Below are 23,988 nucleotides of genomic sequence, written 5' to 3'. Positions count from 1 at the left end.
TGTTATTAAAAAGAGAAAAGTATATTAACTACTAAAAAAGCTTAATTTTACAATAATCAAAAACCATAAATTCTATATGAATCAGACAATTATAAATTTAACATACGATGAGGTGTCATTTTTTCCTTTAGATGAATTAAGTTGAACTAGGCAATATATACAACACAGCAAGAAGTCACACAATGACTACCAGGAATTACATGATTGTAAAAAAAAATGTAAATATTCAAATGTAAATATTCACTTCTAAAACAAGTAAACACCTTTGTCATTTAGAAATAGTCCCAGGTTAAAATAATGAGCAGATTTGTTTTGCAATGATTTGTAGAGATGAAAAGAATAATTAGAAGAGACATGTATTACAATCCTGTTTATACTGGTTACAAAAATGTTAACTTTAAAAAAAGTAGCATCTTTAACCTCAATTTTAAAAACGAGTAAATGAGTGTCAATGGGGAGAAATTTTTACTGTGAAAAGTATGATATATAAAATTTAAACCTACTTGTAAAAATTAAAACACCACAATTTTGCCTTGTTTTAAGGAAAAATATTAGTGAAAATCTTATTAAGTTAACAAGACTCTAGTTCATGAACTCAGAGTATTCTACTTTGTGAATAAACTAATATTAAGATTTTACAATTTTCTTTTTGAAGTTTGCATCATATTCAGTATTAAGCAGGTTACTGATAAACTACAAGGCATCCTGGAAAATGACCAGGATGGCAAAATAAATGGAAAACCAAGAAAAGGAACTAATTTAGGGATGCTTAAATTATGAAGGAAAAAAACTAAAGGAAGCATGATAGACCTGAAAAATAAAAGACAGATTTTCTCAGTAATATTTCTAAACTGTAAAACAGGAGAAATACTTCTGTAGAAATATTTCATAAATCATAAAATGCTTTTAAAAACGTTAAAAAACCTCTATACTCAAGATGCATGTTAAAATCAATGGTATGTCAGTCGAAAAGTGACTTTTTTATTTAGTAGAACATGAAGAAATGATGCATCTTACAACTGATGATGTCTTAAATTTGACAAAGTAAGGTAGCTCTCATGGTACTTGGTAAATATGTACTTAAAAAAATCTTTGTGAAATGATTCAGTACTAGTTCCCATGAGTGGAAATTTCAGGCAGAAAAGTGAATGAACTCCCACCAGAGGATGCTTTCAAGAATGCTACAGAAAAGACTTACTATTAGATAAAGACTCAGACCGAACAAGCCCCAAATCTCTATTACCAAGATATTCTGTTTTGATGTGATCAATTTACTCCAAAAATAATATTGCAAACAACTATTTTAGTATGTTATTCTGTGGTATTTTGGACAAAATGTATAGCGCCCCCCCCCCCCCGGTAAGCATACTGAATTTAAATAGTGTGTATTTCCTAGATTTAAGCCTGAAAAGAAAGCAAACATGGACTTACATTTTTCTTCTACTGGGTTCCTCAACTGTTCACTAGATAAGACCAAGGTCTTACATACAGCCTGTTAAGATTTATTCATATTGCATAGTGTTGGTGCTATTGTAAATGATATCTTTAGTTAAAAGTTTTGTTTCTTGTAGGCTTATAGAAACACAATTGATGTTTGTATATTGACTTTGTTATCTAACAACATCGCTAAACTCTGTAATTATAATAATTTATCTGGAAATGCTCTACATATACAAATATATCATCTATAGATAATGGTAGTTTTGTTTTGTTCCTTTCTAATCCTTATTGCTTTCTTTTTTCTTGCTCTTGCCTTATTGGCTTAGCTAGGACCTCAATCATGATGTTGAAAATTGGTGGTGAGAGTGAGCATCCTTGACATACCCAATCTAAATGGGAACACATTCCAAGTTTCATCATTAAATATGTTTGCTGTATTCTTTAAGAGAAATACTGCTTATCACATTAAGGAAGTTCATTCTATGTCTAGCTTGCTAGGGGAGTTTTCCTGCCATGAAAAGATACTGAATTTTACCAAATCAATCAGTTTATTTATATTTGATTTACAATATTGCATTTCAGGTATACAACACAGTAATTCAATATTTTTATAGACTATACTCCATACAAAACTATTATAAAATATTGACTATATTTCCTGTGCTGTAGATTACAACCTTGTAGCTTATTTCATACCTAGTAGTTTGTACCGCTCAATCCCCTTCACACATTTTGCCCATCCTCCCACCCGTCTTCCCTCTGGTAACTACTAGTTTGTTCTCTGTAAGTCTGTTTCTGTTTTGTTGTATTCATTTATTTTATTTTTTAGATTTTATTTATAAGTGAAAACATACAGTATTTGTCTTTCTCTGACTTACTTCACGAAGCATAATACCTTCCAGGTCCATCCACATTGTCACAAACGGCAACATTTCTTTTTTTTTTTAAGGCTGAGTACCAAATTTATTTTGAATTTATTGAAATAACTATGTCATTTTTCTTTCTTAAATCTCTGAATATAGTGATACAGTGAATTACATTGAATATTAAACCAAACCTCTTCCATTCCTGGGAAAACCCAACATTATCATGAGACATATTTGCTGGGTTTCTTATCTTGATTAGTCCTTTCAAATTTCGGCATCTATGTTCACTAATGAGACTGGTCTGTAAATTTCCTTTGTACTTGATCAAGTTTTTACATCAATGTTATGCTACCCTCATAAAATGAGTGAAAATGTCCTTTCTTTTTCTATTCTCTGGGAAAATATTAGGAAATGTAGGATGCCTTGCTTGAACATTTTAAAAGAACATGCCAGGGATGCCAAATGGAAATAAAGTCTTTCTGAAGTGCCTATTACTGACCAAATTTATTTAACTGTTAAAGGATTATTCATGTATTCTATTTCTTATGTTAGTCATAGTTTTCTGGGAACTTGCCCATTTCAACTATATTTTCCAATTTATTTGCATAAAACATTTCCTTGTATGTTTTTATCTATCTAATGTCAACAATATCAGCAGTCATGTCCTTTTTGCTTTTCATTCCATACTTCAGTTATTTATGATTTCTCTTTTTTCTCAGTCGAGCCATTAAGTTGCTCTCCCTCTCTTTTTTTTTAGATTTAAAAAGAATTCTTTTTTGATTCCTCAATCTTCTCTATTGTATGTCTGTTTTCTTATCCATTAATTCCTGTCCCTGCTTTTATTTCTTCCTGCCCTCTATTTTATTCTGCTCTTATTTTTTCTTCCTGAAATGGAAGAGCTCATTAACTTTCAGCCTTTCTTCTTTTCTAATATATGCATTTAAAGTTATTGATTTCCATCTAATAAGCTGCAATCCAGTCATATTTTCTCATCATTCAGTCAAAATATTCCCTAATTTTCATTATGTCTTCTTTTCGGGTTCACAGTTTTTAGAAGTGTATTTCTTAATTTCCAAATATATATGGATAGTCTATCCTTTTAATAGACTTCTAACTTAATTACACTGTAGTAAAAGAAAATACCCAACATGATTTCAATCTTGAAATTTTCTGAGACTGTCTTTATGGTCAATACACAATTTTTGAAAATTCTCTGCATATGCTTGAAAAGAATACATACTCTAAAATTGCTGGATGCAATTTTACAGTTTTGGTTTTTCAATGTCTGTTTTTTCTATCAATTGTTGAGAAAAGTAAGCAAAATCTTCTATGAAATTGTGGCTTTGTCTATTCCTCTTTTTGACTTCTTTGAAATTTTGCTTTATAAGTTTTTGAGGCTACATTATTAAGTGCTTATAATTTTATAATTGTTATATCATCCTGGTGAATAGAACTTCATATAATTACAAAGTGAACCTTTTTATTTCTAGCAATGATTTTTGCATTCGACTATATGGTCTTTTGTTACACACCTATAAAACACTTTTTGTTATTATTTCCATAATGTCTTTTTCAATCATTTCTTTACAACCTTTCTGTATTATTAAATAATATGGAATTTCTTTTTCTAAAACACTTCAACATTTTGTCAAAATTTAGTAATTTAAATTTAAGAGAGTTTATATTTGGGTTTAAATTCCTTATCTGTTTTTGTTCTATTTGTATCAAGCTTCTATTTTTCGCCTTTCTTGCAAACTTTGGAATTCACTGAATATTTATTGTTTAATTTTGTTTTTTCTCTATCAATATGATAATTATGCCCTCTATTTCTATTCTTTTTGAGGTTATCCCAGAAATTAGGATATAGGTCTAACATTAATCAAAATCTTTATCTATCCTTCTAGGACTTGGACCTCCTTCCTATTTATGCTATTGCTCTATATACTTCACTAGACACTATGTTGTTTTATGTTTGCACACATATTTACCACTGTCTCTGCTCTTCATTACTTATCATATCTCAGAGCATTCATCTAGGAATACTTTGCTTCTGCCTAAAGTACCTCCTTTAGTGAATATGTGTTGCTGTTAACACCCTTCCTAAGACTCTGATCAAAAGTACTTAAGTTGTTCTCATAATATACTTCATGCTGCCCTCTCTCTCTCTCTCCTATATTTTACATTTCTTTCTCTTTTCTTAACTGCATTTAATTTCTTCTACTATATATATTCCACTTCACAAATTCCCTCTATTGCACAATCAGCTGATAAACACATCCTATGATTTTTTACGTCAATTTTATAGAGATAAAATTGTCATACAATACTATGTACCCATTTTAAAAATAAAGTTCAATAAATTTTGACAAATGCATATTTTCATTTAACTAAGAACATAATCAAGCACAGAATATGTCTATCAACTCAAATAGTATCTTTGTGCCATCTGAGTAAATTTCCTGGAACAACCCAAAGCCCAAAGAAACACTAATCTATTTTCTGGCATTATAAATTAACTTATCTTTGCTATAGTTGCATATAAATGGAATCAGAGCATATATTGTTTTGTGTCTAGCTTCTTTTGCTCAGCCACCTGTTAATGAGATTTATCCATGCTGTTGCATGTATCAACAGTGCTTTTAATTTCTGAGGTGTATTCCCTTATATGGATATAGGGCAAGCTGTTTATTAAGTCTCATGTTGATGGACATTTGAGTTGTTTAAAGTCTTTGTGAATATATGTTATCATTTCTCTTGAATAAATAAAAGTGTTACTGCTGGGCTGAGTGGTAAGACTGTTCTGGTTTGTTGTTAATATTTTAAGGAATTGTACAGCAGTTCTGCAAAATGGCTGTACCCTTTTACATTCCCACCAGTAATATGTGAGAGATTCAGTTGCACCACATCCTTACGAACATATAGCACTGTCAATCTTTCTAACTTTAGCCACTGTAAGGAACATGTATGGGTATATAATAGTGGTTGTAATTTGTAATTTCTTGATGACTAATGATTTTAAGCATCCTTTCTATTGAAATGTCTATTTTGTTATAGTAACAGGGTTATGCTATGCGATTTGTATCTTACAAGTTACAGCATTTATTTGCATAAAGTTGTTCAAAAGATTTTCCTACTACCCTTTTAATGCCTATACAATCTGCAGTGATATCCCTCTTTCATTCTCAATATCAGTTTAATTATCTCCTCTACTTTTTTATTGATCTCTCTGGCCAAAGTTTTAGCAATTTTATTGATCTTTTCAAAATACCACTTGTGGTTTCAATAATTTTATTGTTCGTCCTTTTCTATGGTTTTTATATCTGTCCTACCTTTATTATATTCTTCCTTATAATTATTTTTTGTTTCATTTGCACTTATTTTTCTAAGTTTTTAAGGTGAAAGCTTAGAACACTGATATGTGACCTTTGTCCTTTTCTAGTAAAAACATTTAAAGCTATAAATTTCTCCCTATTCACTACTTTAGCTCCATCTCATAAATTCTGATAAATTGTCTTTTCATTTTCATTCAGTTCAAAATGTTTGTAATTTTCCTTATGATGCCTTGTTATGCGCCCAGGTTATAAATGTGCTGTCTATTTTCCAAATATTTAGGAATTTTCCAGAAGTCTGTTACTGAATCCCAACTGAGTTCCTTGTGATCATAAAACATGCTTTGTTAGATTACAATCACTTTAAATTTATTGAGATTTGATTTACAGGTGGCACATGATATACTATGTTGGTGAATATTCCATGTACACTTGAAAAGAATGTGTATTTGCAGTTATTGGGTGGAGTGTACTATAAATGTCATTTAGGCCTAGCTGACAAAGTGTTCTTTAAGTCTTCTATATTTCTATTGGTTTTCTGTCTTATCTTTCTCCTTTAAGTTCTGTCAGTTTTTGCTTCATGTATTTTGAATCTATGATATTAGGTGCATATATATTTTTTATATTGTCTCCTTTGTGAATTGATTTCATCATCATTAAAAAATGTTCCCCTTTATCCCTGTTCTAAAGTCTTATCCTTTGGCCTGAAGTGTACTGTGTCTGAAGTTACATCAGACACAGCAACTTTCTTATGATTAGCATTTTTTTTATACAGTTGACCTCTGACGAACATGGGTTTGAACTGTGTGGGTTCACTCACACGTGGATTTTTTCCAATAGTTAATACTATAGTGCTACACGATCTGTGGGTGGTTAAACCCACAGATGCAGACCACAGATATAGAGGAACCACAAATATGGAAGGCCGACTACAAGTTATAGGCAGATTTTCAACTGTGTGGAGGGACGACATCCCTAACCCGCTTGTTGTTCAAGGGTCAACTATATATCTTTTTCCATCCTTTAACTTTTAACTTATGTCTTTATATTTACATTGAGTTTCTTGTGGAAAACATACAGTTGATATTTCAATACAGTGTAAATATCTGCTTTTTAATTGAAGTGTTTAGATGATTAATATCTAATGTAGTTATCAATACGGTTGGGTTTATATCTGCCATCTTGTTATTTGTTTTCTATTTATTCCATCTGTTATACGTTACTTCCCCCAACTCTCACCTCCTGCAATATTCTTTTGGATTGAATAAGGATTTTTTAATACTCTATTTTATTTCCACTATTCGCTATTATTAGCTCGACCTCTTTTTAGTGCTTGCTACTATTGGATTTATAATGTTCATTTTAACTTTTCAGTCTACCTTCAAATATTATAATATGACTTAATAGACAATGATAGGAGCAGTATATATCCATGCTCCACCCCCATTCCCGATGCCACGGTTATACATTTTACATCCACATCTGTTATAAATCCCACAATACATTACTTTTACTCTAAAAGGTAAATTATTTTAAAGAAATTTTTTTTTTAAATGTTGATGGATGTTTACAGATCGGGATGACTTTTTTTTTTAAATTGATTTATTTTATTTATTTATGACTGTGTTGGGTCTTCGTTTCTGTGCGAGGGCTTTCTCCAGTTGCGGTGAGCAGGGGCCACTCTTCATCGTGGTGCGCGGGCCTCTCACTATCACGGCCTCTCTTGTTGCGGAGCACAGGCTCCAGACGCGCAGGCTCAGTAATTGTGGCTCACGGGCCCAGTTGCTCTGCGGCATGTGGGATCTTCCCAGACCAGGGCTCAAACCTGTGTCCCCTGCATTGGCGGGCAGATTCTCAACCACTGCGCCACCAGGGAAGCCCTAAAGAAATTTTAAACAGGAGAATGTCTCTCTTACATTTACGCACATACTTACAATCTCTGTAACCTTTTTTTCCTTTGTGTAGACCTTATGTCTAAAGAACTTCCTTCAATATTTATTGTACTAAAAGTTTGCTAGCAATGAATTCTTTCAGCTATTGTTTTTCTGGAAAAAAAAATCATTCTGTCTTCACTTAAAAAAAACATTTTGTTAGGTATAGAATTCTAGGTTGATAGCTTTTGATGCCAGCACTTTAAAGATATCCTTCCATTGTCTAACGGTTTGCAAAGTTCCTGACTGTCTGCAGTCCTTCTAATCTTCGTTCCTCTCTACGAAATGTGTCTTTTTCTCTGGCTGCTTTCAAAATTTCCTCTTTATCACTGACTTTCCGCAATTTGATTATTATGTGCTCTGGGTGGCTTTCTATGTATATATTCTACTTGGGATAAATAAGTTGAGCTACCTGGATCTGTGCAGGGTTATAGTTGTTATCAAATTTGGAAAAATCATGGCAATTATTTCTCCCAATATTTTTTGTATGGCCTCTTTTTGTTCTGGATTCCAATTCTATATTGTTAGACCACGTGATATTGTTTCACAAATCACTAATGCACAGTTTACTTTTTTCCCTAGTTCTTTTTCTACCTGTTCTGTATTTTGGGTATTTTCTGTTGCTATGTTTCAATTCACTGATCTTTTCTTCTGCAGTGCCTAGTTTGCAATAGGAAACCAGATATTTAAAATATATAATTTGAAGAGTTCTGACATATGCATATGCCCATAAAACCATTACCACAATCAAAAAAACTAACACTTGCAACACTTCCAAACACACGCTCACTTTTTTTAAAAAATAAATTTATTTATATATATTTTTGGCTGTGTTGGGTCTTCGTTGCTGCATGCAGGCTTTCTCTAGTTGCGGTGAGTAGGGTCTACTCTTTGTTGCAGCGCGCGGGCTTCTCATTGCAGTGGCTTCTCTTGTTGCGGAGCATGGGTTCTAGGCGTGCGGGCTTCAGTAGTTGTGGCACACAGGCTCAGTAGTTGTGGCTCACGGGCTCTAGAGCGCAGGCTCAGTAGTTGTGGTGCACGGGCTTAGTTGCTCTGTGGCATGTGGGATCTTCCTGGATCAGGGCTCGAACCCGTGTCCCCTGCATTGGCAGGTGGATTCTTAACCACTGTGCCACCAGAGAAGCCCCCTGCTCGCTTGTTTTTAATCCATCTATCCCTCTACTCAGAACCCTAGGCAAACACTATAGATTAGTTTACATTTTCTAGAATTTTACAAAAATAGAAACTTACAGTACAGACTCCATTTTTTTTTTTTTTGGCCTGACCCTTTTCACTCAGCAGAATGATTTTGAGTTTTATCCATACTGTCACCTGTATCATTACTTTGTTATTTTATTTTTTAGTATCTCTATCGTATGGAATTATCCAGTCAGATGTCGGTGGATATTTTCATTTTTCTTGCATATATAATTAATAGTGAAATGGCTGGGTTATATGGTAGGTTTATGTTTACCTTTTTCAAATTAATTTATTTTTTAAATTGAAGTACAGTTGATTTACAGTGTTGTGTTAATTTCTGCTGTACAGCAAAGTGATTCCATTATACAGATATATACATTCTTCTTTATATTCTTTTCCATTATCGTTTATCCCAGGATATTGCCTATAGTTCCCTGTGCTATACAGTAGGACCTTGTAGTTTATCCATTCTATATGTAATCATTTGCATCTACTAACCCCAAACTCCCAGTCCATCCCTCCCCCACCACCCTCCCCCTTGGCAACCCCAAGTTGCTTAGCTTTTTAAGAAATCAAAATGTTTTCTAAAGTTATTATATCATTTTATGCAAAGATCCTCAACAAAATATTAGCAAGCCAAATCCAACAACACATGAAAAAGATCATACACCACAATCAAGTGGGATTCATCCCAGGGCCACAGGGATGGTTCAACATATGCAAATCAGTCAGTGTGACAGACCACCTCAATAAGAGACAAAAGCCACATGATCATCTCAAGAGATGCAGGAAAACCATTTGATAAAATTCAACATCTATTCATGATAAAAACTCTTACCAAAGTGGATGTAGAGGGAACATATCTCAACATATTAAAAGCTATTTATGACAGACCCACAGGCAACATAATACTCAATGGCGAAAAGCTGAAAGCCTTCCCACTAAAATCTGGAACAAGACAAGGATGCCCACTCTTGTCACCACTTCTATTCAACATAGTATTGGAAGTCCTAGCCACAGCAATCAGACAAGAAAAAGAAATAAAAGGTATCCAGATTTTAAGGGGTAAAATTGTCATTATATGCAGATGACATGATACTATATACAGAAAACCCGAAAGACTCCACATAAAAATTACTAGAACTGATAAAGGAATTCAGCAAGGTAGCAGGATACAAGATTAACATACAGAAATCTGTTGCATTTCTTCACACTAATAATGAAATATCAGAAAGGGAAAGTAAAAAAAAAATCCCTTTTAAAATCACATAAAAAAAGTAAAGTACTTAGGAATAAACCTGATCAAAGAGGTGAAACACTTATATGCTGAAAACTATAAAGTACTGATAAAGGAAACTAAAGATGATTCAAGGAAATGGAAAGATATCCCATGCTTTGGAATTAGAAGAATTAGTATAGTTAAAACGGCCATACTACCTATCCAAAACAACCTACAGATTTAATGTGATCCCTACCAAATTACGCATGATATTTTTCACAGATCTAAAACAAATAATCCTAAAATTTATATGGAACCATAAAAGACCCAGAATTGCCAAAGCAATTCTGAGGGAAAAGAACAAAGCTTGGAGGCATAACCCTCCCAGACTTCAGACAATGCTACAAAGCTACAGTAATCAAAACAGCATGGTACTGGCACAAAACAGACATATAGGTCAATGGAACAGAATAGACAGCCCAGAAATAAAACCATACACCTGTGGTCAATTAATCTTCGACAAAGGAGGCAAGAATATACAATGGAGAAAAGACAGTCTATTCAGCAAGGGGTGTCGGGAAAGCGGGACAGCTGCATGTAAATCAATGAAGTTAGAACAGTCCCTCACACCATACACAAAAATAAACCCCAAATTTTTTACAGAGTTAAATGTTAAGACATGACACCATAAACCTCCTAGAAGAGAACATAGGCAAAGCATTTCTGATGTTAAGTTATAGCAGTGTTTTTCTTAGGTCATTCTCCCAAGGCAACAGAAAAATAAAAAGCAAAAATAAACAAATGGGACCTAGAAAAAAACCTTACAAGCTTTTGCACAGCAAAGGAAACCATAAACAAAATGAAAAGACAACTTATGGAGTGGGAGAAAATACCTGCAAATGACGAGACCGACAAGGGCTTAATTTCCAAAATATAAAAACAGCTCAGGGCTTCCCTGGAGGTGCAGTGGTTAAGAATCCGCCTGCCAATGCAGGGGACATGGGTTCAAGCCCTGGTCCAGGAAGATCCCACATGCTGTGGAGCAACTAAGCCCGTGCACCACAACTACTGAGCCTGCGCTCTGGAGCCTGCGAGCCACAACTACTGAGCCTGTGTGCCACAACTACTGAAGCCCACGCGCCTAGAGCCCGTGCTCCACAACAAGGGAAGCCACCGCAATGAGAAGCCCATGCACCTCAACGAAGAGTAGCCCCCACTCGCTGCAACTAGAGAAAGCTCACGCGCAGCAACGAAGACCCAATACAACCATAAATAAATAAATACATAAATAAATAAATAGACTCAACTCAAGGGCTACTTAAAAAAAAAACAAAAAACAAACAAAAAAATAGCTCATACAACTCAATTACAAAAAAACAAACAACCCAATCAAAAACTGGGCAGAACTAAATAGACATTTCTCCAATGAAGACATGCAGATGGCCAACAGGCATATGAAAAGATGCTCAATATCACTAATTATTAGAGAACTGCAAATCAAAACTACCCTGAGGTATCACCTCATACCAGTCAGAATGGCCATTACCAAAAAGTCTACAAATAAATGCTGGAGAGAGTGTGAAGAAAAGGAAACCTTCCTACACTGTTGGTGGGAATGTAAGTTGGTACAACCACTACGGAAAACAGTATGGAGGTTCCTTAAAAAACTAAACATAGAGCTACCATATGATCAGCAATCCCACTCCTGGGCATATATCCAGAAAAGATGAAAACTCTAATTCAAAAAGATACATGCACCACTATGTTTATTGCAGCACTATTCACAATAGCCAAGACATGGAAGCAACCTAAGTATCCATTAACAGATGAATGGATGAAGAAGATGCATATATATGCAGTGGAATGTCACTCAGCCATAAAAGGAATGAAATATTGCCATTTGCAGCACATGGATGGATCTAGAGTTTATCATACTAAGTCATCTAAGTCATACAAGAGAAAGACAAATAGGAATCCTATGATATCACTCATATATAGAACCTAAAAAATAATACAAATGAACTATTTACAAAACAGAAACAGATTCACAAACATAGGAAACAAATTTATGGTTACCAAAGGGGAAAGGGGGGGAGGGATAAATTAGGAGTTTGGGATTAGCAAATACAAACTACTATATATTAAATAGATAAACAACAAGGTCCTACTGTATAGCACAGGGAACTATGTTCAATATCTTGTAATAAACTATAATGGAAAAGAATATGGAAAACAACATATATGTATAACTGAATCATTTTGCTATACACCAGAAACTAATAGAATGTTGTAAATTAACTATACTTCAATTCAAAAAAAGTTATTGTATCATTTTACATTCTCACCAGCCATGTACAAATGTTACATTATGGCTTCTCAACCCCAACATCACTTGGTATGGTCAACTGTGTGTTTTTCTTTTTTTTCTTTTCAACCATTCAAATGACTTAAAACCTTCCTAATGTCATGATATCTCATTGTGATTTTTATTTGCATTTCTCTAATGATTAGTGATGTTGATCATCTTTTCACATGCTTACTGCCATTCACATGTCTCTATTAAAATATTTTGCAAAATTTTTAATTGGGTTGTTTGACCTCTTATCATTGAGTGATAAGAGCATTTTTGTTTGTTTTTAAATATATTCTGGATACTATCCTTTTGTCTGATATATATGTTGTCGCTGTTTCCTCCCAGCTTATAGCCTTCCTTTCTGTTTTCTTAATGGTGTCTTCCAAGGAATAAAAGTTAATTTTGATGAAGATCAATTCATCCATTTTTTTCCTTTACGGTTGTTGTTTTTGTGCTCTAAGAAACTTTCTCTACACCAAGGCTGCAAAGCTTTTCTCTGAAAACTTACAGAAATTTAAGTTTTACATTTAGGGCTATGGTCCATTTTGATTATTTTTTGTGAATGGTGTGATAGAGCTGATGTTCTTTTTTTCTGTATTGATATCTATTTGACCCAGCACCATTTGTTGAACCATTTCTTTCCTTTTTACATTCTCCATTTTCCTCTTCATTATGTTCATGCTATCCTTTTAATCCTTGAGTATACTTAGGAAATTTTAATAGTTTTCACATCCTTATCTGCTAATTCTATTATCTGTTAATTCTGGTTCTAATTCTATTGACTGATATTTTTCCTGATTACGAGCTAAATTTTCCTGCTTTTTTGCATGTCAAGTAATTTTATTCAGATGCCAGACATTATGAATTTTTATATTGTGAGTCCTTTTTTTTTCCCCTTGAACAGTGTCACATTTGATTCATTCAGGAAGTTAACTTACTTGAAGATCATTTTGAGGCTTTGAAAAAGGCTTTAAGGAAAGAAGCAGAAAAGCCTTTCCACTACTACCTTTAGTTTTCTTGGATCTCCACTGAATACCTCTTGTATTCCATGACAGTACTTATTCTGGTTGGTGGGAACCTAAATGGTTCCCAGCCCTGTGTAAGTTCTGAAAATTGTTCAAATTATAGCTCACTGGCACTTGTCCTTTCCTAAAGGTGTTATTTATCAGACCTTGTAGAATGTCATCCTACATATGCATGAAGTGGTTTTCAGCCAAAGATTCAAGGGTACCCTATGCTGGTTTCTTGAGCTCTTTCTCCATGTAGCTCTCTCCTTTCCAGTATTATGCTCCACAAGTTCCAGCCATTCACATACACCACCCTAAAGGTTGACCTTTGTCTTCTCCAGTCAGCGAGACCACTTTTTGGGTCAATCCTGCCTATGCTACAGTCTGGAAACTACCTCTAGGCAAAAAGCTGGAGTGATCATTAGTTTCCTTTTCCTCAGGGACCACAGTCCTGTGCTGCCTGTTTTCCAATGTCTGAAACAAATTTCTTTTAAATACACAGTCCAGTTTCCTAGCTGTCTATAGTGGAGGATAAGTCCAAACCCTCTTACTTCCTCATGGTCAGAGGTGGAAGTTCATTCTCTGACTTGCTGATTTCAGTAATTTTAGTTAAACAAGTTTTATAATGTTCTTTTTCAAATATTTAACATCTTATTTACAGTTCCCCATTTCTTGCAGATATTTAGGTCATTTCTTTAAATATGGTAAGCACAATGATTTTAAAAATTAGTATCTGATCATATAGTGTGTGTGTATATATATACATATATATATATATAAAATCTTATATGGGTTGGTTCTGCTGTCTGATGGGTCTTGCTCATCTTGCCTTGTTTCTTTGTGCACTTAATTCAGTACTTACTGGCTTTTACCATCAAAAGATTAAAAATTCCCTAAGGCCTAGGATGGATGTGCCCTCCTCCAGAGATGCTTATCATTTGTTTCCAGAAAGCATCTAAGGGCACCGTCAGCTAGAAACCACCTTGTGGTAAACAGAATAATGAATGGCTCCACAGAGATATCCATGTTCCAATACCCAGTACCCATGAATAAATTATGTTACATGGCAGGGAGGAATTAAGATTGCAAATGTTATTAAGGCTCCCAATTGCTCACCTTAAAATGAGATTAACATGGTGGACACAGTATAATCACAAGGATCTTTAAACTGGGAGGAAGGAGGCAGAACAATCAGAATGAAAGACGGCATTATGAGAATGACTCAACTAACCACTGCTGGCTTTGAAGATGGAAGGGGACCACAAGGCATGGAATGCTGGCAACCTTTAAAAGTTAGAAAATGCAACAAAATGGATTCTGCCCCTAGAGCCTTCACAAAGAAACACAGCCCTGCCAACAACATGATTTTAGCCCACTGAAGCCCATCTCAGGCTTCTGACCTCCAGAACTGTAAGATAAATTAATGTTGTCTTAAACCACAGAATCTGTGTTAATGTATTACAACAGCAACAGGAAACTAATATACACTTGTCTTAGTCCATTCAGGCTGCTGTAACAAAATACCAGAGACTGGGTGGCTTATAAACAGCAAACATTTATTCCTCACAGTCCTGGAGGCTGAAAGTCCAAGAGCAGTGTGCCAGCACAGTCAGATTCTGGTAAAGGCTCTCTTCCAGGTTACAGAATACCAACTTCTCCCTGTGTTCTCACACAGTGGAAGGGGCAAGCTAGCTCTCTGGGGCCTCTTTTATAAGGGCAGTAATCCCAATCATGAGGGCTCCACCCTTAGGACCTAATCACTTCCTGAAGGTCCCACCTCCTAATACCATCACTTTAGCCCTTAGGTTTTCCACCTAGGAATTCTGGAGAGACACAAATATTCAGACCACAGCAACACTTCAACCAATTTCATGGCCTGAAGTTCCTTGATTGACTCAGGGTACAGATCTGCTAGAAGGCCAGTCTGTGACAAGTTCAATCTCAGATATTTTCCTTCCTTTACGTTTTCCTTTTCCTGCTTTGATCATCAGGCAACCTCCTGGGTCTGCAGGGAAAAAAGATGATATAGGTCTGGCTGCATTTACCCTGAAGGCAAGGTCCTCTGAAGTCCCAGCTTAATCTGGATAGGAATATAAGGATATCAACCTTGAACAAGTTACAGGACTTGAATTCTGATCCTCTTGCCTAGTCAGCCAGGAAAGAACAAATAAAACAAATGACTTCACGCTTAAGCAGTTTTTTACCTCTTATTTTCTTCTTACTTCTAACATTAGCCTGTGTATTCCTAACTATCTTTTCAGCGCTTAAAAAAAAATTTTTTAACCTAGCATTTTCCATTGTTTTCAGCAGAAGGATTGATCTAGATAACTTAGATCACCCTTACCAAAATCCAAAATTCCTAGTTCATTCTGTTTGACTATAGAGTTCATTTATATAAGTACATGCAGTTTATCCATTTCTCTGTTGAGAACTGTGTGACTTTTCACTTTTTTTGTTATTACAAACAGAGCTGCATTAAAAATCTTCATAAATGTGTGATCCTGTCCAAGTGTTAGAGTGTTTTTGGGTAGAAATCTATAAGTGGAAGAATTACTTGGCTCTCAAGTATGAACATTTTCAACTTTACTAGATATTGCATTATATGGTTGAAATCATCCTACAGTTCTAACAGTAATGTTTAAGAGTTCCTGTTTCCCACAAATACTCACCAAAACTTGGTATTACCAGGCTTTATATTTGTCACACATATGAAAATAAAATCACTTATTTTAATTTGCAGTTCCCTAATTATTACTAAAATTTAGCGTATTTTGAAATGTTGTATTTTCATATTGCCCTTTTGCCACTTTTCAACTGAACCACTGGCTTTTCAAAAATTCAGTCAGTCTTAGTATTCTGGGTAATAATTAGCAATTTCATGAACTGTACCCTCCCCCACCCCCCCAGTTATGGCTTGATTTTTCGTTTTGTTCTCTTATAACAGAAGTTCTGCAGGGGGCTTTTTGAGGTATAGCTGATTTTAATATTTTTTTCAGAGGTTTTTTTTTGGGGGGGGTTGTTTTGCTGTAATGTAGCATAAACAAACTTTTTTTTGTATCTTGTGTTATGGTTTGTACATTTTTTCTTGTATAAGAAAAATTTTTTAAGGTCATAGGTAATTATTCTATGTGTATGTATAAAATTTTGAAGTTTTGTTTTACAAATGTAGTTCTTTAATCCATCAGAATTCATGTTTATGAAGAGTCTAATATAGAAATCTAATTTTATCCAAAGCGCCATTCCATCTCAATTGATTAGTAAGGCTATCTTTATGTCCTAAGAAATCCCAAAATGTAAGTCTGGATATTTTTATTAATACTTTATTGAGATATAATTTCCTACCATAAAATTCACTCATTGTAAGTATACAATTCAATGATTTTAATATATATACAGAGATGCACAATCATCACCACAATCTAATTTTAGACCATTCCATCACCTCCAAAAGAAACCTTCTGCCCATCTAGTCTCCTCATTCCTACAACCAACCCCAGCTATTGATTAATCCACCTTCTGTCTCTATAAATTTGCCTTTTCTGGATATTTCAAATAAATAAAATCATGTAATATGTGCACTTTTCTGTCTGGCTTCTTTCACTGAGTATAATGTCCGATGTTCATCTATGTTGTAGCACATATTAGTACTTCACCACATTTGTATATCCATTTGACAGCTGATAGAACTTTGGGTTGTTTCTACTTTTTGTCTTATTGTCAATAATGCTGCTATGGGCATTTGTGGACATATATTTTCATTTCTATTGGGTAGGTACACATAGAAATGAAATCTTTGGGTCATATAGTATTTTTATGTTTAACATTTTAAGAAACTGCCAAACTGTCTTCCAAAGTAGCTAGACCACTTTATATTCCCACCAGCAATTTCTCCACAGTCTTACCAACACTTATCTTTTCAATTATAACCATTTTAGTGAGTATGAAGTGATATCTCATTTTCCTAGTGATTAATGATATTGAACATCTTATTATGTGCTATTGGTAATTCACATATGTTCTTCAGTGAAATGTCTATTCAAATCCTTTGCTTATTTTTTAGTTGGGGTCATCTGTCTTCTCATTATTGAGCTATAAAAGTTCATATGGATATAGTTCCCTTATCAGATATATGATCTATCTGCAAATATTTTCTACAAGTCTGTGCGTTGTTTTTTCACATTCTTGATGATGTCTTTTGAAGCACAAAGGTTTGTAACTTTGATTAAGCCCAACTTATCAACCTTTTTTTGTGGATCTGTTTTTAGGCTCTCCATTGATCTGTTTGTCTACTCCTAAGTGAATACCACAATGTGTTAAAGATTACTATTTTATAATTTGAAAAAATATTCTTAATACCACTCAATGATTTTCTTAACAAAGGTCAAACATATCATTTATTGGAGTTATTCTTGCTTATAGTTCTTATGGCCAACTAAAAATGTTAACTTCTAAAAAAAAAAACTTGTTTCTTTTTGGTATACATGGATGTGGCCAATTTATATCCAGTAAACTTTCTAAACTCTTCTAGTAGTTTTAATAACATATCTATAGATTCTCTTACATTTTTATACACAAACACCTGTGGAAAACCACAGCTGTAATTTCTCTTTCAAATCACTGTGCTTCCCCCCTACCTCCTTAATTTAATTGTTTTGGCTAAGGTCTCCAGTTAATGTTGAACAGAACTGGTAATACCCTAAAATACACACACAAGAAATAGGTGAGAATTACAGCACACTTCACATCCAAAACTATGCAACCTAGAAAACAACGGAATGACATCTTTAAAGTGCTGAAAGAAACTATCAACCCAGAATTCTATACTCAACAAAAACACCTTTCAAAAATGAAGGTGAAATAAAGACATTTCAGACAGACAAAAACTGAAAGACTAATTATCAGAAGATCTGCACTACAAGAAATGTGAAAGGAAATTCTTCAGGCAGAAGAAAATGTTACCACCCAAACGTTTGGATTTACAGAAAGAAGTTAAGATTCCCCCAAAATGGTTAAGATGAAAGGAAATATAAAAGAAAATTTCCCATTTTGGGGGATCTAATGAAACTTGAAAGCTTTTGCACAGCTAACCACAAACAAAATGAAAAGACAACCTACAGAGTGGGAGAAAATATTTGCAAATGATGTGACCGACAAGGGCTTTATTTCCAAAATATAAAAACAACTCATACAACTTAATAACAAAACTACAAACAAGCCAATCAAAAAATGGGCAGAAGACCTAAATAGACAATTCTCCAAAGAAGACATACAAATGGCCAACACAACCTGGAAAGCTGTGCATGCTGCATCTTGACAGGTACTTTAGCACCCTCAGGAGTCAATTTTTCTAGGCTGATTCAGTGAGGTTCATAAATATATTGTTTTGTTTTTGCTTATAGTTCCAAGTCAACTGATATTCCTGATTAGTGATGAGATAGAGCAATGCTGAGCTAAAAAGAATTTTGCTAGGAAACAGATCTAGTAAAGGCACTAATATTTCCATAACCCAAACTCCAACAAAAAAAACCCCCAAAAAACAAGAAAAACAGTATGGAGGATCCTTAAAAAACTAAAAATAGAACTACCATATGATCCAGATGTCCCACTCCTGGGTATGTACCCAGAAAAGATGAAAACTCTAATTCGAAAAGATACATGCACCTCAATGTTCATAGCAGCACTATTTACAATAGCCAAAGTGTCCATCAACAGATGAAAGGATAAAGAAGATGTGGTATACATACACATACACACACACACACACACACACACACACACACACACACACACACACAGAGGAATATTACTCAGCAATAAAAAAAGAATGAAACACTGCCATTTGCAGCACATGGATGGACCCAGAGACTATCATAAATAAGTCAGACAGAGAAAGACAAATACCACATGGTATCACTCATGTGGAATCTAAAAAATAATACAAATGAATTTATTTACAAAACAGAAACAGACTCAAAGACATAGAAAACAAACTTATGGTAAGGGGGAAGAGGGAAGGATAAATTAGAAGTATGGGATTAACAGATACACACTACTATATATAAAATAAACAACAAGGATTTACTGTATCGGAAAGGGAACTATATTCAACATCTTGTAATAATCTATAATGGAAAATAATCTGAATATATACTTACATATACATATATATATACATACATATATCTGAATTACTTTGCTGTACTCTTGAAACTAACACAATATTGTAAATCTACTATACTTCAATTACAAAAAAAAAAGAGAGACATTTTCCCAGTTTTAACTGTTCTAAAAGATAACTGACTAAAGTAAAAGTAGTAGCAATACTGGTTAATAGCATATGTAAACTTTTTGCAAATAGTATATTTAATGAAGAATTTATATCTAGAAAATCAAGAAAACAAACCACTCAAAAAAAAAAAAAGGGCGGGGGTAACAGATTTGAACAGACACATCAGAGAAGAGAAGACAAATGGATGGCAAATTAGCATATGAAAAGGTACTCCACATCATTTATCATTGATATGCAAATTAAAATCCCAACAAAAAATCACTACACACCTATTAGAATGGCTAAAAAGAAACTGCTAATACCACATGCTTGTAAGGATGCACAACAACTGGATTTCTCGTAAATTATAGAAAGGAATGCCAAATGGCACAACAACTTTGGAAAACAATTTGATAATTTCTAACAAGCTATACACACATCACCACGTGATCCAACAATCCCACTCCTAGATATTTAACCAAGAGAATGAAAACTACATTTATACAAATACCTGTACACAAGTGTTTGTAGAGTTTCATTCACAATTACCCAATGTCCTTCAACTGTTGAATGCATAAACAATGATACAAGAGACTACTATGCAGCAAAAGGAATAACCTATTGATACATGCAACAACATGGATATATCTGAAATGCATACTGTTAAGTGAAGGAAGCCAGACTCAAAAGTACATACTGTATGATTCCATTCATATAACACTATAAGGTCAAAATCAGATCAATGGTTGTTAGTGCTTGGGTATGGGTAAGGAGATGACTACCAAAGAGTAAAAAAGAACTTTTGGGGATGGTGAAACTGTTCTGTATCTTGAATGCTGAGGAGTTGGTTATCCAACTGTTAGTGTGTGAGAACTCACAGAACTATACGTTGTAAATTATACCTTAATAAACCTCACCAATGGGACTTCCCTGGCAGTCCAGTGGTTAGGACTCTGCACTTCCACTGAAAGGGGCACGGGTTTGATCCCTGGTCAGGGTATTAAGATCCCGTAAGCCATGTGGCGCAGCCCAAAAAAAACCTTGCCAAAAATTTTAAATACGGCATAACAGATGATTTTTGAAGCAGAGAAAAGTGAAAGTCATTATTGAGAACTACATGAACTGTGAAGTTTAGGCAACTTGATAGGTTATCCTTACAAAAAATAAAGTCAACATAAATGATGTCAGGGTTGAGAGTAAAGATGGAAGAATGAAAATTAGATGGCACAGTCATCAGTGAGTGTGGAAAGGTAACTTAGCTTTCTGCACGCTCATGGCATACTAAAAATCCCATGATCTTCAAAAATAAAGACCCTTTTGAACCAAAGTAGAACAATGATTTGAAAGCAAAAGTATGATACAAGTACACATAGAAAAACTATTTTCAAAAAAAGCTTTTGAGACTAAAAGGATGAGAAGGCAAATATAAGGACGATGTGATATGTTCATATGAATGAGATTTTTATAGGAGAGCTCATCAGATGATCCTAATCCCTTCCCTGATAGGTGAAATCAACATCTATATGTATAGTCAATCCTCTGTTCTGGTCAGGTGTTCTTAACCTGTCTCAACTCTATTCCTCAAACACTCTATTCATTCCGTTTTTTTTCCTCTGTAGGCCTCTACTTGTTCTTCTCCATTCCTCCTTTTGTCTACTAAAGCCCAGGTCTTCTAAGAAAGCATCTCTAATTAAACGATTCTTCATTAATATCTGTTTGTCTTTAAATGCCTGTTGTACTTATTTGTGCCACACAATTTAAATATCTAAGCTATATCAATGAAGCCTTTCCAAACCCAAATGTAACTAAACTCAACTGAATTCAGGAAACTGGGGTTCTGATAGTTATACCTTTTAAATTTGAATATCTGAATCCAGAAATATCTTGAGAAATCTACTGTTCCATAAGCCATAAAGAGGCATTCTAATATTTGACATCTAAACCTATCCCATGATAGCCTCATATTTCTAGATAGAGTAACAAAACCCAAAGCAAACAGAAACCAAAACAAAAAACCCACCTCTCTTTAGAAGACGCATCCAGATCTTTGGTTTGGAAAATACAGTCACCAAATCTACTACAAATAAGCAAGAAGAAGAACGGGTCTTTTGTCCCTTTCCTAGAAAAGACAAGCCCTGGGCAAAAATTTGAAGTTTTCTCCCCCCTCACCCAAAAAGTCACATTTTCCTTTCTTAAGTTCTCTTTGGCTCACTAATACCATTTCTGAAGGTCTAAAATTATGCTGAAATTAGTCTTTCCTCTTCTTGGTCAAAGAGAGATATATCTAAACTAATGATTACAGAAGTGAAATATACCAAGTGATGGTGAGATATGGGGAGTAGTGGGTAACTAAAGTAGAGCAGCAGTAAAACTTGCTGATGATAAGCAACAATATTATAAACTTGAGTGAGGGTAGGTACCCATACTGATGCTTTCTGCATTCCCTACTCTGCTTATCATAATGCTATTAAAGTTGACCTGATACTTACAAATTTAATACTGTATTTTTGTAATGAAAATACATCTGCTACAATGCTTTTCTATTCGTAAATTTACCTTCAGACAAATTCCTGAGTTGCTAGATTCAATTCTGTGTTTTAAAATCTAATTAGATGTATGTAATTATCATTCAAGTAGCAAATCTGAAAACTGTGACCTATGTAACGTACAAACTATTTTTTCCTAAGGTCACAATTACTTAATGAAGTGCTTCTTCAGTAAGTACTCAGATGATAAATCTATTTAAGTGTATCTTTACTTCCATGGTGGCAAATCCATGCACCACACTCAGTATAAAACTATATTGACTAAAACTATAATTTATACAAAATTTCAATACTTTGTATCTGCTGGAATTCTGCTTTCAAACACTGACTCCTGAATTTAAATGCAATAAACATTAAGGCAAAAGGCAAGAATTCAGACTTTGGAGTTGGAAGAGACAAGAAAAGGTGGTATCAGGGAAGGTTTTCCAGAAATCAGGACATCCAAACTGAGTCTTAATGGAAGAATGAAAGTTAGCGAGGCAAAACAAAGAAGGGCACATTACACACTTAGCAAAGGAGAGCAGCATGCGTAGATAGGGGGAAAAAAAGCCTAATATGCTTAAATATAGCACGACCCAACAGAACTTTGTGTAATGATAGAAATGTTCTGTACTTGGGCTGTCTAGTACAGGTGATGAAGAACTGATTTTCAAATTTTAAGTTTCAACTAATTTAAGCAGCATGTCTAGAAGCTGAAAAAGTATGGTAAAAGAAAGAAGGGCAATATAAAAGGCTGGAGAGATGCACACGACATGGATCCGGAAGAGTCTAGCCCATTTTGCCAAGTAGTTAATATTTACCCTTAGAGCCAGAATGAGCTATGGTAGGCATTAAAGTAGTCAAGAGACAGGATTAGCTTTGCATTCAGAAAAGATCACTCAAGCAGGAAGTGGCACACAGACACATTAAGGGGAAAGATGAATAAAGCTAGAATGGTTAGAAAACCAGCAGAAATATAGCAGAGAGAAAACAAGAACATAAATTTAGGCAGATGTATACCTAAGAAAAAGAGAATGGCTTTAAGCCATATAATACAATTAAATGGAAAAAATAATTAAATGGTGACATAGTTTCATTATTTTCAGGTGGGAGTGAGAGGGGTAAAGACATAGTCTCATTATTTTCAGGTGGGCGTGAGAGGGGTAAAGACTTCTGGCTTGACACATAGCACAGGGAGATCAGCTCGGTGCTTTGTGACCACCTAGAGGGGTGTGATACGGAGGGTGGGAGGGAGACGGAAGAGGGAAGAGATATGGGGATATATGCATATGTATAGCTGATTCACTTTGTTATAAAGCAGAAACTAACACACCATTGTAAAGCAATTATACTCCAATAAAGATGTTAAAAAAAATATTAGTGATCGTAAGATTAATGAGATTGTAGGATTCATCTAGTTCTTGTGTAAAAATAGTAGTCCGGTGACATTGGCTATGCATACTCTTCTTGATTTTTATTGTAGATTTGTTAGCATATAAACAAATATTTTTCTGGAATAAATAAGACTATGCTCTTCATCCCTATAAGAACAACTCAGACAGAGTAAATTCTCACATGGCTAATTTAAAGGCTTTCCATCAAACTCAGCACCATGAATAGGCTGGTAGTGCTAACCAGCAGGACAGTTACTTCCATGGATGATGCCATAAAGAGATATTCATGGTTTCAGAAGAAATCACCTCTAGTTCATAAGTCAGGGAACATATTATGACATACAGGACGTGGGGGAGAAAGTAAACAGAGAGATTTATTACAGCATTAATTGTGATAAAGATGTAATTTCCAGAGGTAAACTGATTTTGCATACATATTGAGTTTTTCATACTTTT

The 23,988-nt window shown here is 34.4% G+C and overlaps 1 protein-coding gene and 1 long non-coding RNA gene across 22 annotated transcripts in view; one reads left to right on the top strand and one right to left on the bottom strand.

Moving 5' to 3' along the window:
- LCORL (ligand dependent nuclear receptor corepressor like) overlaps positions 1-23,988 on the bottom strand; it is a 196,543-nt gene that overhangs the window by 129,528 nt on the left and 43,027 nt on the right. The window lies entirely within an intron of this gene.
- LOC309661227 overlaps positions 4-23,988 on the top strand; it is a 993,791-nt gene continuing 969,806 nt past the window's right edge. The window contains exon 1 of the long non-coding RNA XR_014263909.1: positions 4-23,518. This is a non-coding gene — a long non-coding RNA (uncharacterized lncRNA). The remainder of the gene's footprint in view (positions 23,519-23,988) is intronic.

This window comes from Balaenoptera physalus, assembly GCF_965194825.1.
Source record: "Balaenoptera physalus genome assembly, chromosome: 5".
Taxonomy (NCBI): domain Eukaryota; kingdom Metazoa; phylum Chordata; class Mammalia; order Artiodactyla; family Balaenopteridae; genus Balaenoptera; species Balaenoptera physalus.
Note: the sequence above shows the minus strand (reverse complement) of the source record. Positions and strands in the feature narration are given on the sequence as shown.